The sequence below is a fragment of the Triturus cristatus genome, chromosome 5_1 (assembly GCF_964204655.1).
Source record: "Triturus cristatus chromosome 5_1, aTriCri1.1, whole genome shotgun sequence".
Lineage (NCBI taxonomy): Eukaryota > Metazoa > Chordata > Amphibia > Caudata > Salamandridae > Triturus > Triturus cristatus.
In genome coordinates, this window is record NC_140587.1 from 255,379,810 (window position 1) to 255,394,411 (window position 14,602).

General features: G+C 43.0%; 1 long non-coding RNA gene across 1 annotated transcript; it reads right to left on the reverse strand.

The window, feature by feature from the left end:
- Positions 1–11,235: 11,235 nt before the first annotated feature.
- LOC146830693 (uncharacterized) lies at positions 11,236–12,212 on the reverse strand. The gene is made up of 4 exons (XR_014961192.1): positions 12,179–12,212; positions 11,612–11,736; positions 11,433–11,524; positions 11,236–11,340 (listed from the first exon to the last, which is right to left on the reverse strand). It is a non-coding gene; the product is annotated as an uncharacterized LOC146830693 (long non-coding RNA).
- Between the last annotated feature and the right edge of the window lie 2,390 nt (positions 12,213–14,602).

Genomic DNA, 14,602 nt, shown 5'->3' on the forward strand with positions numbered 1-14,602 from the left:
GCTATACTTGGGCTACATCTGGGTGATATTTGGGCTACATTTGGGCTCTTTTGTCTCTGGTGGCCATCTTGGGAGATTTATTTGTTATGAAGTTTCCTAATTTCCTCATTTACTGCAGTCTCCTCAGTAGGAAATACTTTCAGTTTTTTACTTTGGTTCCATCAAGAAGGCACTCAGATGTGTCACACATTTGCCATAAATTCAGAATGTTAGCACTCTAGTTGCTTATTAGATCACTGTAGTAAAGCTACTGCTCACCAGGGAAGTCTGCTGCTGGTATTGAAAGTGCATGTTTCAGTCTGCATGTCAGAATTTTTTAATGAAATAGAAGAGGATTTGAGAAGTCACTCAAAATATGCCCTAATTTTTCTTTCTGCAGCACTAATCATACTTTCTATGGCAAAATGAACCCCCTCATTTTGTTCCTTTTTAAATTAAATGTTTTAAGAGTTACCACTTTATTCCAATCAAGATGGCTTCAGGTGTGCAATACGTTTGTCATAAGTAGGACTGTAAGCGCTCTAGTTGTTCTTTGGAACACTCTGGGAAGCTGCAGTAGAACACAAAGTAATCAACTGACAGTCTCTGCCCTTGTTGGATGTACATGTTTTACTGAGAATGTCAGACTTCATTCTCACATGACTGAGAAAGATAATGTGAATTTACAGAAAATATGCTCTCAGTTTAGCTTATAGATCACCTTCCAAACCTCTGTGGGAAAAGCATGAGAAAATAGTTTTCTCTCAAACATGATTCATGATATCACAGCAGAAGGCTTTTTCACATGGTAAAATCACCTTAGAACACACCACAATTCCTAAAATGAGTATGTACCATCAACAAATGATTTATAATGTACCTAAAGTCTTAAAACCTTCTATTAACTGCAATGCTTTTTAATGAGGTGCTATCATGTATATTGGTCCCAAGATGGCTGCCAATACTTCTTGGATGAAGTACTGACAGCCAATCAGATCTCACGATGAGATGTGTGGGTAGGCTCCGCCCAGATATATCTATCTTTTTAACTCTAATTTTCTCAGGAACTACTGAATGGATTTACACCATTTAAGCAAAAGGCACGAGTCTGAACTGAGGACTACCTCTTTTCCAAATTTGGTGTAATTCCGTTCAGCAGATCGGGCTGTAGCTGCGTCAACAGGTCCTATGGGAAAATGCATGGGGAAAACGCGTTTTGGGACCCCCCATTTTTCTCGGCCCCCGCTTGACGAATCACCGTGAAATTTTCAGGAAAGGAGCGGACCAGAGCTGGCCAAAAGTTTGGAACATTTAGTGAAGTCATGTACATATGTGTATATATATATATATATATGAAAAGTTGTTGACCATAATGGAGTGAGTACTATTCTAACTCAATATATGCCTTGATACTAGGGTAGCTTATAAAGCTGATTACATCGAATATAACTGCACTTTTTGTTTTTAGATACACTTACCTAAACTAGGGGTTTCCAACAGGTTGATTGTGAGCTATCAGTAGCTCTCAGGCTGCCTCTGTGTAGGTCACCCATGATAATTAACTGTCAACTGGTTTGACAATATGCAGCTTTCCAAATGTTAAGGCAGCATTTTAAAACACATGGCACCAGTTTCTGTGAGGCTTGGGCCGCTGATAAAGCAGGACCATTAAGCCTACCCTCTTATGATTTTGAGGGTCGAGCCTGCATGAACATGCTCTAGCTTATACGTCTTGCTTGCGAGACACTATTGTTTACAAAAAGAGCTTGGAGTCCGCCCATTGCTTAACATTTGTCTGCTTCAGCGTCACTCTTCTTTGCAGGTGTCTTAATTGGGCTGTGCAGCCAAAACATCACTTCTGATGCTTACTGTGGAGCAGGGACCAAGCACAGATTGATTTCTTTAATTAAATGTCTGTCCGCTGCTCGGGCTGTGATTGAGGTACTATTTATTCTTTTTTCAGCATTTTTATATAGTACGAACTGCACATAACCCAAAGTCATTGTAATGCTTAACATGAGCACCAGTTACATTACATATTTTCACATTCATTTTTAGGTCTAGCTGAGGCAGCGTGCATGCACCATCTGTCGACATGCTGTAATTAGTCGGTGGGCCTTATGCCTACCAATAGGCTTGTTCCTTTGTCACTCTTCTAATCCTTGTTTCCATTTGTTCCTGGCATGCATTTGTCATGCCTCCTTTTGTTTTTAGCCCTCCCTGAGTGCAGTGACAAAGTACAATCTCCTTCCACTGGTTATCCTAATAATGTGTTTGTGGAAGTTGCGGTGGCTGAATTGAACTCAATACGATATCTAAGCTATCTGTGATATAAATTGCCTACTTGGGATGCTCAGTATATTTTATGTCCTGAAGATGACTATGGATTAGCACCAAAGGTCGAAACGCCGTCGACGCTATTGTGGCCGCAACTATTGGAGGACACATTTTTTGCCTACTGGAGTTTTATGTAAATTGTGTAAACTCCCTTGTTATGCAACCATCCCCTTGTCTGCCACTTGTCTGGTTATGTATATGTTGTTATGTTATATGTACCAGCTTACAATACTGAGCCGTTTTACTGAATACATTTTGTATGTTTTTCTATTAGGGTCTCTTTTCTTTTCTTTTCCTTTTCTTGTCATTTTTTATTTATATAAATTCATGTTTTTATTGCTTTTTGATATTTGTTTTTGAATTATACACTTTGAACCTCTTGTTTGGAATAATTATTGAATGCCCCTGGTTCAGGTGGTTTGGGCTGCCCCTGTGGTGGTTAATCCTTTTGTTTTTAGCCCTCCCTGAGTGCAGTGACAAAGTACAATCTCCTTCCACTGGTTATCCTAATAATGTGTTTGTGGAGCTTTTGGTGTGTGTTTGCAGTCGCACTGCAGCCACCTCATGATGTTCACTTTTTCCCTGACGACGCTCAAATTGTTGAGGCAACTTTGTACACCTTTGCGCAGGTAATTGGCTATATTTTACAGGGGACATGCTATGGTTTACCATTAAGTACGGTTGTCTGAAGTTTAATTTGATATCCTCATAATTGCATACTAGGCTGCTTGTGATTACTGTGGGTCTTAATGGGCATTGTTATTAACTCAGAGCATTCAGGATGGTTTGGTAATACGTAATTTATGATTCTTTTCAGGTATGTTTTCATTAATACACTTACACATGGAAGAAGTCGGCACATGAGCCCCAGCGTCGACAGTGTTTCTGATTGTTGCATTAACATTTTTTAATGACTGTTTCTAAATGTCCCCGTTTTTTCACCAGAGTTTAGTTATACATTGTTTTGCTTTTTGCTGCGCGCAGAGCGCAAGTATGTTGCTCCTGGTTTCCATTGAGCCATGAGGCATTGCAACTCCTACCCCTCCCCCTTGTGCTTGATGTTCCTGTCCAATTTCTCACCTCTTCCACCATCTTACTTGCTTGGTGCGAACCCTCCAAGCTGGATTAGGTAGTGTGCAGTTTGCTCACTTTGATGCCCTACTTCGAGTCCGGGAGAAACCGCAATTCTGCCCAATAGGAAGTGGCCATAAACAACTCCCGCCACATTACTTGTTTCACTGAGCGTTCTTCCCTGGGGCTGTGTGCAGAAGCCTGTCAGGCACAGCACTGGTTTGGGCTGGGATGGCATACCTGCCAACACTCCCGATTCAGGCGTGAGACTACCGATTTGAAGGCTAGTCTCCCGCCTCCCGATTCCTGCAAGCAAAAACCCGAATCCTCTGGGTTTCAGCTGACAGGGCTTGGTAATGTGTAACGTGCTAATTCTTCCAGCAATAGTCAGAATGGGATGCAGGGGCTCTAGAAGGGGTGAAAAACCAATAAAGCCCCATTAACAACCGAATGGTCTTTTAAACACCTGTGAAGTACTGGGGGGGAGGGGGGGGCCGGCTGTGTGTGTGCCCGGAAGCTATTTCAGCCCGGGCTGACGGGGGAGGGAGGGGGGGTGTATGCACTGACCGCAACCTGCCAGGCCAGTGCACAACTCTTGCATCCCCCTCTTTCTCTGCCTGCCATTGCGCTCCATGCTTCTGAAAGGTGATAAAAAAAAACACGTGCATTTGCGTTTCAAATGTCCGATCCTGCAGCAGCACACTTCCAAAGCCCATACATGACAGAAACCCGATTGAAGGCCCCATTCTCCCGATTTTTGTTTTTTTGTTTTTTTTAAATCTCCCACTTTGCTCTTCTGAAATGTTGGCATGTATGGGATGGGTATGCGGTCGCTACCAGTATTTCTTTTGGGCTTCTCACCATGCTTCCAAACTGTTTCAAAATAGCTGCATGTGAGTTTTGTGACCCGGGTTTTCACTATTCATTACGCTGTATTTTATTTGCATCGGTCATCTGTACTGCGATGAACATTAGGATCATCTCATATTATGTTTTTTAGTTAAACTATAAGCTTGTTTTAAAATGCTTATAAGAGCTCACAGGAGTGAGCAACTTTTTGATCTACTTGACCAACAACTCTAATTCAAACTTTAATATACTATGTCACATGCTCACAGGTATTACACTTTTTAGACAAGGGTGGGCTCAAACTACCGGGCTACTTTTTCAGGAATGTTCAAAATGAAAGACAGAATGTGTATGGAAATGTATTTGTAGACTTTAAATTATATTGTCATTTTTGTATTCAGTGCAGTTTTCTTGATCCGAGGTACTTAGGCACTGCAGGGCTCCCAGCAATCTATCAAGGATGTCATATGGTAGTGTTTGTCTACTGAGCATGCGCAAAAAGAAATGCGTGAGCTGTCTCCCTGGAAATGAACTATGAGATGTTAACCTGTGGGCATGCCCAGTTATTCTCGAGCTGGATCGGGTTCAGATTATTCAGGATAGGCCAGGGTTGGATGCACTTGGTAAATGTTTTAACCTTCTGAGTTCTGTTTATTGCAGCCTTTCGCGCCTCTCTGCGACTTTCTTCCGTGTGTGCTAACATGTGTCTAGGGAACAAATTGGTGTGTCTATCTGGGCCTGGGCTTTACCCTTTCTTTAGACCGACCAATGGAAACGGGTTGGGTGTTTGGTTAGTGTAGCATCGTGCTACAAAGAACCACGGACACTTCTTGTGGTTTTAACAGGAGCTTTATTATCAGCCTCTTCTCTCTGCCTTGTCCCTACACTAACTGCCCCTATCCTGTCATGACTCCTCCTCTTCCTTCCACCACCCTGGCTCCGCCCTCCCCAACTACTAGGCTGCTAACTCCATTACATCTCCCCCTTTCTTAATAAAACAAACAATCAACAATGCTTCAGTCCATTTCTACAATGAGTCTCTTGGGTGGCTGGATTTCATGACGTGGCCGTAGTGAGATGTTCCCAGTGGACACGCCCGGCACGGACTCACTCTGCTGACCTCTGCCTCCTGTATCACTAGGATCAGGTTCTTCAGGTGCGGGAGTGTCAGTCGGGCTCACCCCAGGTCCTTTGGTATCTCTCGGACACCTCTTGAAGGGGGAGGTGTTCCTGGTGATTCTGCATTGTTCAGATTCCGCCGTCAGCATCGTGCCCTTCTGCTGGGTAACTAATAGTGGCTCGTCACGGAATCGGGAATCAGTCTTTCTCTGCTGCTCCCGTTTAACGACAACATGATCCCCTTCATGCAAGGATGGAGACCTCGCCCTCCTCTTGGCATCGGCACCCGATTTCATTTTGTCCTTATTATGCTTGTCAGTCACGGCTATTTCCTGGTGCATGTAATTTGGTGATATCGCTTGCAGAGCACCTTCCCCTGTCGAGATGTGATTTCTCACTAGCCGCCCTAGCATGAGGGTCGCAGGGCATTGTCCGGTGGTTGGGTGGGGAGTTGCCCTGTAGGCTCTTAGAACTTCATTCAGAGCTGCTTGCATTTCAGCAGTGGCTTGCTGAAATGTCTTTTTGATCGTAACCATCAATCTCTCAATGGTGCCATTCTCTTGTGGCCAGAGTGGTGTAACTTTTCTGTGTTCAAAGTCCATGTGCTTCGCAAAAGCACTGAATTCGTGGCCATTGAATGGGGGCCCATTGTCTGTTTTGACTTCCTTGGGGACACCCCATGTTGCGAATATCTCATTTAGCACTTTGAGAGTGCAGGAGGCGCTTGTCGACGATATTATTTGTGCGATGGGAAATCTTGAATATTCATCAATTATGGCAACCACGTATTTTCCAGACTGCAGCGGTCCATAGAAGTCCATGGCAACTTCTTGCCACACTCCACTGGGTAAGGTGGTCATTTGTAGTGGTGGCAGAGGGTGGCGGGGCATGTAGTCAACCAGGTTCTCCGCTTTCCCCGGTTTGGGAAGTACTTTGGGAAACTTGCTGACACAGTTCTTATTGTCGTTGACCGTGAATAAGACTTTCACCAGATGAAGACGCTCCGCAGTGGGGAGGCTAAGGAGGCAGTCGGCTTCAGGCCCTTTGATGACATGTATGACCGCCTGTACGGTGATGTCGCCATGGGTGAGAGTTGTGTGGAATTTACCCAGACAGGGGAGTGGTCTTTTGGACATCCACGTGAAGACGCGGACCGGTGCAAAAGTTAGTGGGGGTTTCGGGACCATTTTCTCGTGTTCCGCAACCGGGATATAGTTCAGCGAGGCTCCGCTATCCCATATAAATTGGGTGTCGTGATTCCCCACTTTAATAGCTAGGTGTGGATACTTTTTCAGTTGATCAGGGTCCGCAATCAGGTTCAAGTGTTCCACAGTGTAGGTCGAGTCTTTGGAGGAAGATGATCTCGAGTCCCGAGATGGGGATCTGCGTCCCCAGCGTGACCTGCGTGATTCCCGGCTGGAATGTGATGAACCTGGGGACCACCTGGGCTCTCCTTGAACAGCTCTAATGTGGTGTTTCCTTGTGTCAGAGCGGGACGATCTCATTGTCCCACCTCGCCTTTCTTTGTGATAGTCCCCACACATGGCTTCGAAGTGGTTGGATCGCCCACATTTCCTGCATCGCTGACCCATGGCCGGAAAAGTGTCTGTATGGGGATAGTCATAGCCACACCGATAACATCGGCCAGTCCGTTCCGGCTTTTGGTCCCTTCGCCCTGTTTCTCTTCTCCTGTACTCCGGGCGCCGTTGGTGAGACGACGGTCTCTGTCTCCATTTATTCTCCCGCGAATACTTCCTTCTGCTACGAGGTCGGTCCTGAACACGGTGCGCTTGCTCATGACTGAAGTTGTGGCCTGTTTCAATGGTGACAGCGTGTTCCTCCGCTTGGTCATATATGCGGGTCATTTCTTCAATCTCTTCTAATTCGTGGGGTTTCCTCAGTAGCCGTCTCCTGAGTGTTTCTGAATGGCAACCGGTTATGATTTGCGATTTGATGGCAGCGTCCGGCGAGAAGGTTTCAAACTCGCAGTATCTCGACAGCCGTCGTAACCGGGTGATGAATGCACTCATTGCTTCCTCCTTCCCTTGGCGTGCCTGGTGGAATGCATGGCGCTCATAATCTACGTTTCTTTTATGAAGGAACTTTTTGTTCAGTGCCTCACGCACTTTGTCATACGTCCCTGTTTCAGCAGGCGAAAGATCCTTGATGATTTTGCTTATTTCCCGGCCTGCCAGGTTGCGGAGGGCGATTAACTTCTCTTTGTCTTCCGTCACCTTGGATCCCTCAATATAATCTTCGAAGTCTTCTAACCATTCTTGCCACTTGGGGCCCATACTCCCTCCGGTGGTCACGGGCAGAGGTTCCGGAGCTCGCAGGTGTGATCCTCCCGCAACAAGGAGCTTCCGCTGTGGTGAGGTCGCCATTGTGTCGTTGTCTTCGTTCCACTCCTTCGTTGGTACTCATTTCTTTATGTGTTCTCGCCAATGCTTGTTTATTTGCTCTTGTCAACGCTTGTTTATTTGCTCTTGCCAATGCTTGTTTACCTGCTCTCGTCAAGGCTTGTTTGTTTGCACTTGACAATGCTTGTTTGTTTGCATTCGACAATGCTTGTTTATTTCTTCTTGCCACTGCTTGTTTGTTTGTACATACCAATGCTTGTTTGCTTGTACTTGACAATGCTTGTTTACTTGCTCTCGTCAATGCTTGTTCATTTGCACTTGACAATGCTTGTTTATTTCTTCTTGCCAATGCTTGTTTGTTTGCACATATCAATGCTTGTTTACTTGTACTTGACAATGCTTGTTTCACGTCCCTTCGCCAATGCTTGTTTATTTGCACTTGACAAGGCTGGCTTATTTGCTGGGTGCCTGACTTCAAAATGGCCGCTCTGCAACACTCAATGGGACTGTCTCGAAAGCTGCCTGACTTCAAGATTGCCGCCGTCCCTGCACACACACGAGGCTCTCTCTCCGGGCTCAGTCAGTCCTCTCCATGCTGGACTCACCGGCGGGCAGCTTCAAGGGTGGCACTCTTCACGCTCTGCTTATTTTCGACGGCGACAGCTAACAGGTGAGGTCGGGGTGGGCTCCCGCCTTATTTTGCAGCCTCCCGCTTTTCCCTCGCGACAGCGTGCCAAAGCTCACACATCGGGCGTGAGAACAGCCGGCATCGACGGGCTTTCAGCTCGCGTTTCAACGCGCTCAACGGCGCTCACTGGCAGGCTTTCGGAGACAGCGTCTCCAACGTAGAGGCACTCCTTTCTTCGCTCTGGGGCACAAGGCAGGGTCGGGGTAGGCTACCGACTTCTGTACTCACTGGTGGCATTCAAATCTCACGCATCCAGCGTGAATCGCGCTTCGAAGCGATCGGTCGCTTCGGGCAGGTCCACACCTGCTCCTGGGGCTGCTCCCGGCTCTTCAACAATCTCGGGGGCTCCTTGGACAGTGGGGCTTGCTCATCCCACCCTCGTCGCCAGTTGTAGCATCGTGCTACAAAGAACCACGGACACTTCTTGTGGTTTTAACAGGAGCTTTATTATCAGCCTCTTCTCTCTGCCTTGTCCCTACACTAACTGCCCCTATCCTGTCATGACTCCTCCTCTTCCTTCCACCACCCTGGCTCCGCCCTCCCCAACTACTAGGCTGCTAACTCCATTACAGTTAGTTTCCCTCGTCTCTGCCCAGCTCCTGTTTAAGGCACGAACACTTCAGACAGAAACTACAGTGGAAATTAGAAATGACCCAGCAGTATTCTGATACGGTAACTAGTATTAATATTCACTGTTTTCACAATGAAAAGGTCACTCTACACATAATGGATCATTTTGAGTAGTAATGTTTTAAACAGTAGCTGCTAGCACATTTCCTGTCAAATAGAAGAAGAGGGGTCCCTTAAAACCAAAGGAGTACGGCACTATTCAGTGAAAAGGGAAAAGAGCCTTTGGGCAAAACTGTATTACCTGAGCATACTTCAATTTCTACACTTCAATCCAGCTTACACCATTACCATTCTATCTCACTCATTCGTATTAGGAAAGATTGAACCATATATAATCAACAAATGAACAAAGGAAAATAAAATTCTCTATATAACAAATATATGTAATTTATTGACAAAATCACAAATAAAATAGATCAATGAATTCATGGACAATATACCTTACAATAATCATAAAAGACGAAGTTCATTTATACAATCTAATTATAAAAGACAAAAACAGTACTAGATAAAAAGAGAGAAAGTACCACAGGCAAACAAAATATGCCTTTAAGATTTACATATTCGTGATGTAACAGTTCAAAGGGCGTGGAACTTGGTATTTTATGATTGCTACTCGTTCGCCACCGCCCGTGTTCACGAATTATGTAGTTAGTAGTGCGTCGACGCATTTCGATGGATGTAAAGTTTATCCATCTTTTTCAAGACCAATCAATAAACTCTCTTAAATTGTATAAAAAGCTTGTAAAAACGACCAATAACAACCTGTACAATAAAACACAAACATCAGTTCATTATTCCTAGTCTGTACATAGTTATAACTGATATTCGATTTGGATGTATGACGTTACAACGCATACTATTACAACGCATACCTTTACAACGCATTTTTTACAACGCACAATCCATTACAACGCATGACATTACAACGCAGGACACTACAACGCATTTTTAAAAACTACCTTTACAACGCATATCCATTACAACGCATACTACCTTTACAACGCATACCATTACAACGCATAATATTAAATTGCATTTAAGGTAAGTATTAGATAGTATAGGGTTAAAAATTACTATTCTAACTCCAGGGGGTGCAACAGTAGAGTAAGTGTTGGATAGTATAGGGTTAAAAATTACTATTCTAACTCCAGGGGGTGCAACAGTAGGGTAAGTGTTGGATAGTATAGGGTTAAAAATTACTATTCTAACTCCAGGGGGTGCAACAGTAGGGTAAATGTTGGATAGTATAGGGGTAAAAATTACTATTCTAACTCCAGGGGGTGCAACAGTAGGGTAAGTGTTGGATAGTATAGGGGTAAAAATTACTATTCTAACTCCAGGGGGTGCAACAGTAGGGTAAGTGTTGGATAGTATAGGGGTAAAAATTACTATTCTAACTCCAGGGGGTGCAACAGTAGGGTAAGTGTTGGATAGTATAGGGGTAAAAATTACTATTCTAACTCCAGGGGGTGCAACAGTAGGGAAAGTGTTGGATAGTATAGGGGTAAAAATTACTATTCTAACTCCAGGGGGTGCAACAGTAGGGTAAGTGTTGGATAGTATATTACTATATTATGCGTTGTAATGGTATGCGTTGTAATGGTAGTATGCGTTGTAATGGAATGCGTTGTAAAGGTAGTTTTTAAAAATGCGTTGTAGTGTCCTGCGTTGTAATGTCATGCGTTGTAATGGATTGTGCGTTGTAAAAAATGCGTTGTAAGTGTAGTGCGTTGTAAAAGTTGCGTTGTAAAGGTTGTTCCCCATTCGATTTTAATGCTAGCAATTGTCATGTCCAGCAGTTGCAAAACGGTGTTTTTCCCATTAAATAAACAGCATTGGTACATGTGGGAATAATTAATAAAACCTACAGTACTCACAGAATACATTCTATAGTGATATAGATGTTTCAGCTGTATGCACCTCTAATTCAATGTAGAAAAGACATGGGATTAAACCCTTGAACGGGCAGTTCATAAACAATTAACTCTAAATATATGTTGTGCAATCTTCTCACCAATTGTACAAATTAAACGTGAAATGACAAACAGGGAGAAAACACTACTCCCAGGCAAGATATACACATACCTACATACTTCACAAGGGCCCAAAGTGGCACCAACAGTAACATACACTCCAATCAAAAATGAATCCTATTTATACCTACATCTAGTCATGTGGCACTTCCTAGATGAACCTCACCTATTATTGGTGACGTACTTTGCACTCTATGATGGGGTCGGGTTGTTGTCACACTACTTCCCCCGAAGGGCCTCTATATCCATTATAAATGGCCACGCAGTATATCTGTAGGAAAAGAGGTAAAGTCATAGTGAAATAAGCCTCAGAAGGATATCCAAAACATGCCTCACTATAGGCAAGAAAGGAGAAAGTCTCACCTTCCGTCTTCTTTATAATGGTTGCTTTTAATAAAATACTTGGGGCCAATATATGTAGTAGCGGTCCCATTCAAGATTAAAAATAGTAGGTTCTGTAAAGCAATAAATGTCAAAATCAAACATTCGCAAACTCAATAATCCAAAATCTCAAGGAGAAACGATAAACTGCTGGTATTTACCTTAGATATAGGCAAATATAGCTTGGAAATAGTCTATATTGCTTCTTTAAAACGTATTGTAGTTGTTGTGGAGGCTGTTCTAATGATCATAGCCTTCAGGTGCTCCCATATAGATTATACAAGGTCTGTGGAGCAAGAGAGAGGGGCGAAAGACAGATATTAATAATGGCTTCTAGGTGCCTCTAACTGCTCTCAAGGGCCAGCGAAAAATGGCTAAAAATGCAAAGACTGTCCTGTATAGTAGACAGCCAACCTCCTTATGTGCTCAAAGATATTAAAGAACGCACAGAGAGAAAAAGGAGAGCCTAAATACCTACGAAGTCTCCACACGGGACCGAATACCACCCGGCGATCTCTCTCAAATAATCATATGAGCCCCTTAAAAAACTACTAAGGCTCATGCATTAAATACCCCAGTATAGTCAATATGGCTGCCCAAATACCTTGGCACCGGCTCCTGACAGATATACTGCCGCTTGTTTAAGGTATTGCTTAAAGAGCCCCAATACGGCTCGTAATGCTGCCTATGTATAAAGTGACACTATACTTAGAGATGCCGCCACTTACTTCAGAGGATGCACGCTTCCGCGTGGAATCAGTCGTGGAATGGTAGTGGAGTAAAGATTACCTGGTGTATTTATACTTACGGAGTTTCACGAGCGCGCCTAATTCTTGAAATTGATGTCACTCCCACTGATGTGACGCCGAGACCTAATGCGTACTACCACTTCCGGGTAGGACTGAACCATAGAGTCTAAGCTGTGAGTGAAAGAACACGTTTGTCACTATGGGTGCCATCTTTGCCTGTTTTGAAACTTACCCATAGAACTACTTTCACTTCACGATAATAATAAACAATCATATATTTGCATCTACCTCATGATAAAACTCTATATGATATTCTTGAGCGATGTTGGCTTCCTGAATCTCTATCTGTGGAACGGTTTATCTTCTCCAAAAGCGGTTACCAATGAACAAGAAAGGGGAGAATGGAAAGCGCCCTCTTGGAATGGACTAAGTTCGATTTCACTATAGTACTAGGTGAAAGATTAAGACAGGGACCTTCCCTATCATGTATTAAACCTTATTAATTAACAGAATGGCAGCCTATTAAACTAAGACTTGTATCGGAGAAAATATAATTCCTTTATTTTATAGTAAAAGAATAGTCCTCTAATTTAGGTATAGAACTTCAATAATAAAAGGGAGGATTAAAGAGTCCCCAACTGGAGAAGGGTCGTTTTCACTTCCTCACGTATTTTAAGCAAAGAGACCTATTCCTTCTCACCCACCACACATTGATCTATCTATGTAATAAATGCCATCCAGTCTTCCCTAGAATTAAGGTCCTTAGTGATCGTATCTAATTTGCACATAAACCATTGTTCCCTCATTTTTCTCAGCTTGTCCATGTTACCACCCCGTCTATTACATTAGATTTTTTCCAGTATAAACCACTTGAGATCCTCACACTTGTGGTTCTTCTGGAGAAAATGTGCTGTCAGTGGTGCATTTTCTTTTGAGGCCTGTATAGCAGACTTGTGTTCAGTTAGTCTGAACCGTAGTTCATGTCCTGTCTCGCCCACGTAGCGATGCCACATGGGCAAACCACGAGGTAAACCACGTTTTTGGATCTGCAGTTGGTCCAATCTTTCGATAAGTAGGTATTACCTCTATACTCTATCTTCTTATCAACTATGCATTGTTCACAGACTGAACAAGTTCCACATTTATTATTTCCTATTGCTCTAGTTTGGAACATAGTGGTTTGGATAGTCTGTTCATTATCCATATAAGGGTGAACTAAGGAATTGTGAAGGTTTATGTTACGCTTGAAAGCAAACAAAGGTTTTTCAAACGGTTCTTCTCTCTCATCATTGATGATTTTCCAATTCCTATTAATTATATTTTTGATTTGGTTGCTCACTTGTGAGAACTTGCTAACGAACACAATCTTTTCAGTGGTTTTGTTCTTTTTTTTTCTATTTATGTCAAGCATGGCCTCCCTATCATAGAACCTGGCTCTTTTGAAAGAATTTGTAATACATTTTTTAGGATAACCCCTATCTACTAATTTCTTTTTCAGATTGTCAAAATGAACATAAAAGTCTTCTAAATTGGTGCAGTTCCTGCGCAATCGTAGGAATTCTCCAAAGGGAATGTTATCCTTTTGTGCCTTGGGGTGATGACTGTTATAGAGTAAGAAAGTGTTTTTGTCTGTTGGTTTACCATATAGCTCAACCGCTAGTGTGTTATTACTATTTTTAATACAGATGTCTAAAATGTTTACATGTGAGTTACTCCACTGAGAGGTAAAGTTGAGATTGGGGTCACCTAAATTGAGCCAGGTTATGAATTCTTCCAATTGGTCACTGCAACCGCTCCATATGAAAATAATATCATCAATGAAGCGGTACCAGTGACTGATGTTTTCGAAAATCGGAGCTAATTCATGTAACACATGGATCTGTTCAAAGTTGCTCACATAAAGGCAGGCCAGACTTAGGGCGCAAGTTGCGCCCATGCTGGTCCCTTTGATTTGGTGGTATAAATCCTTCTTATATAAAAAAAGATTATTTTTCAATACCATGCTTATGCAGCTCATTATAAAATCAATATTGCCTTCCCCTAGATCTTCTGCTTGAAGCATGGTTCCTACTGTTTTAATAGTATCATATTGGGGAATATTGGTATACAAAGCTTCAATATCTAAGGTGACCAAAAGTTGGGTCACCCCATTGAAGTTCAAACCCTCAAATGTTGCAATAGCATGCGCTGAGTCTCTCAAATAAGATCTCTGTCTAGCAACAATGGGTTTTAGAAAAAAGTCAGCATACTTAGAGGTTCTAAGATAGAACCTATGCTGCTAACAATGGGTTGCATCGGGGGATTCTTAATATCCTTGTGGATCTTAGGTAATCCATATATTTCTGGAGTAATAGGATCTAAATTGCATAAAAATGTATATTCTTCATCACTGATGCAATCCTG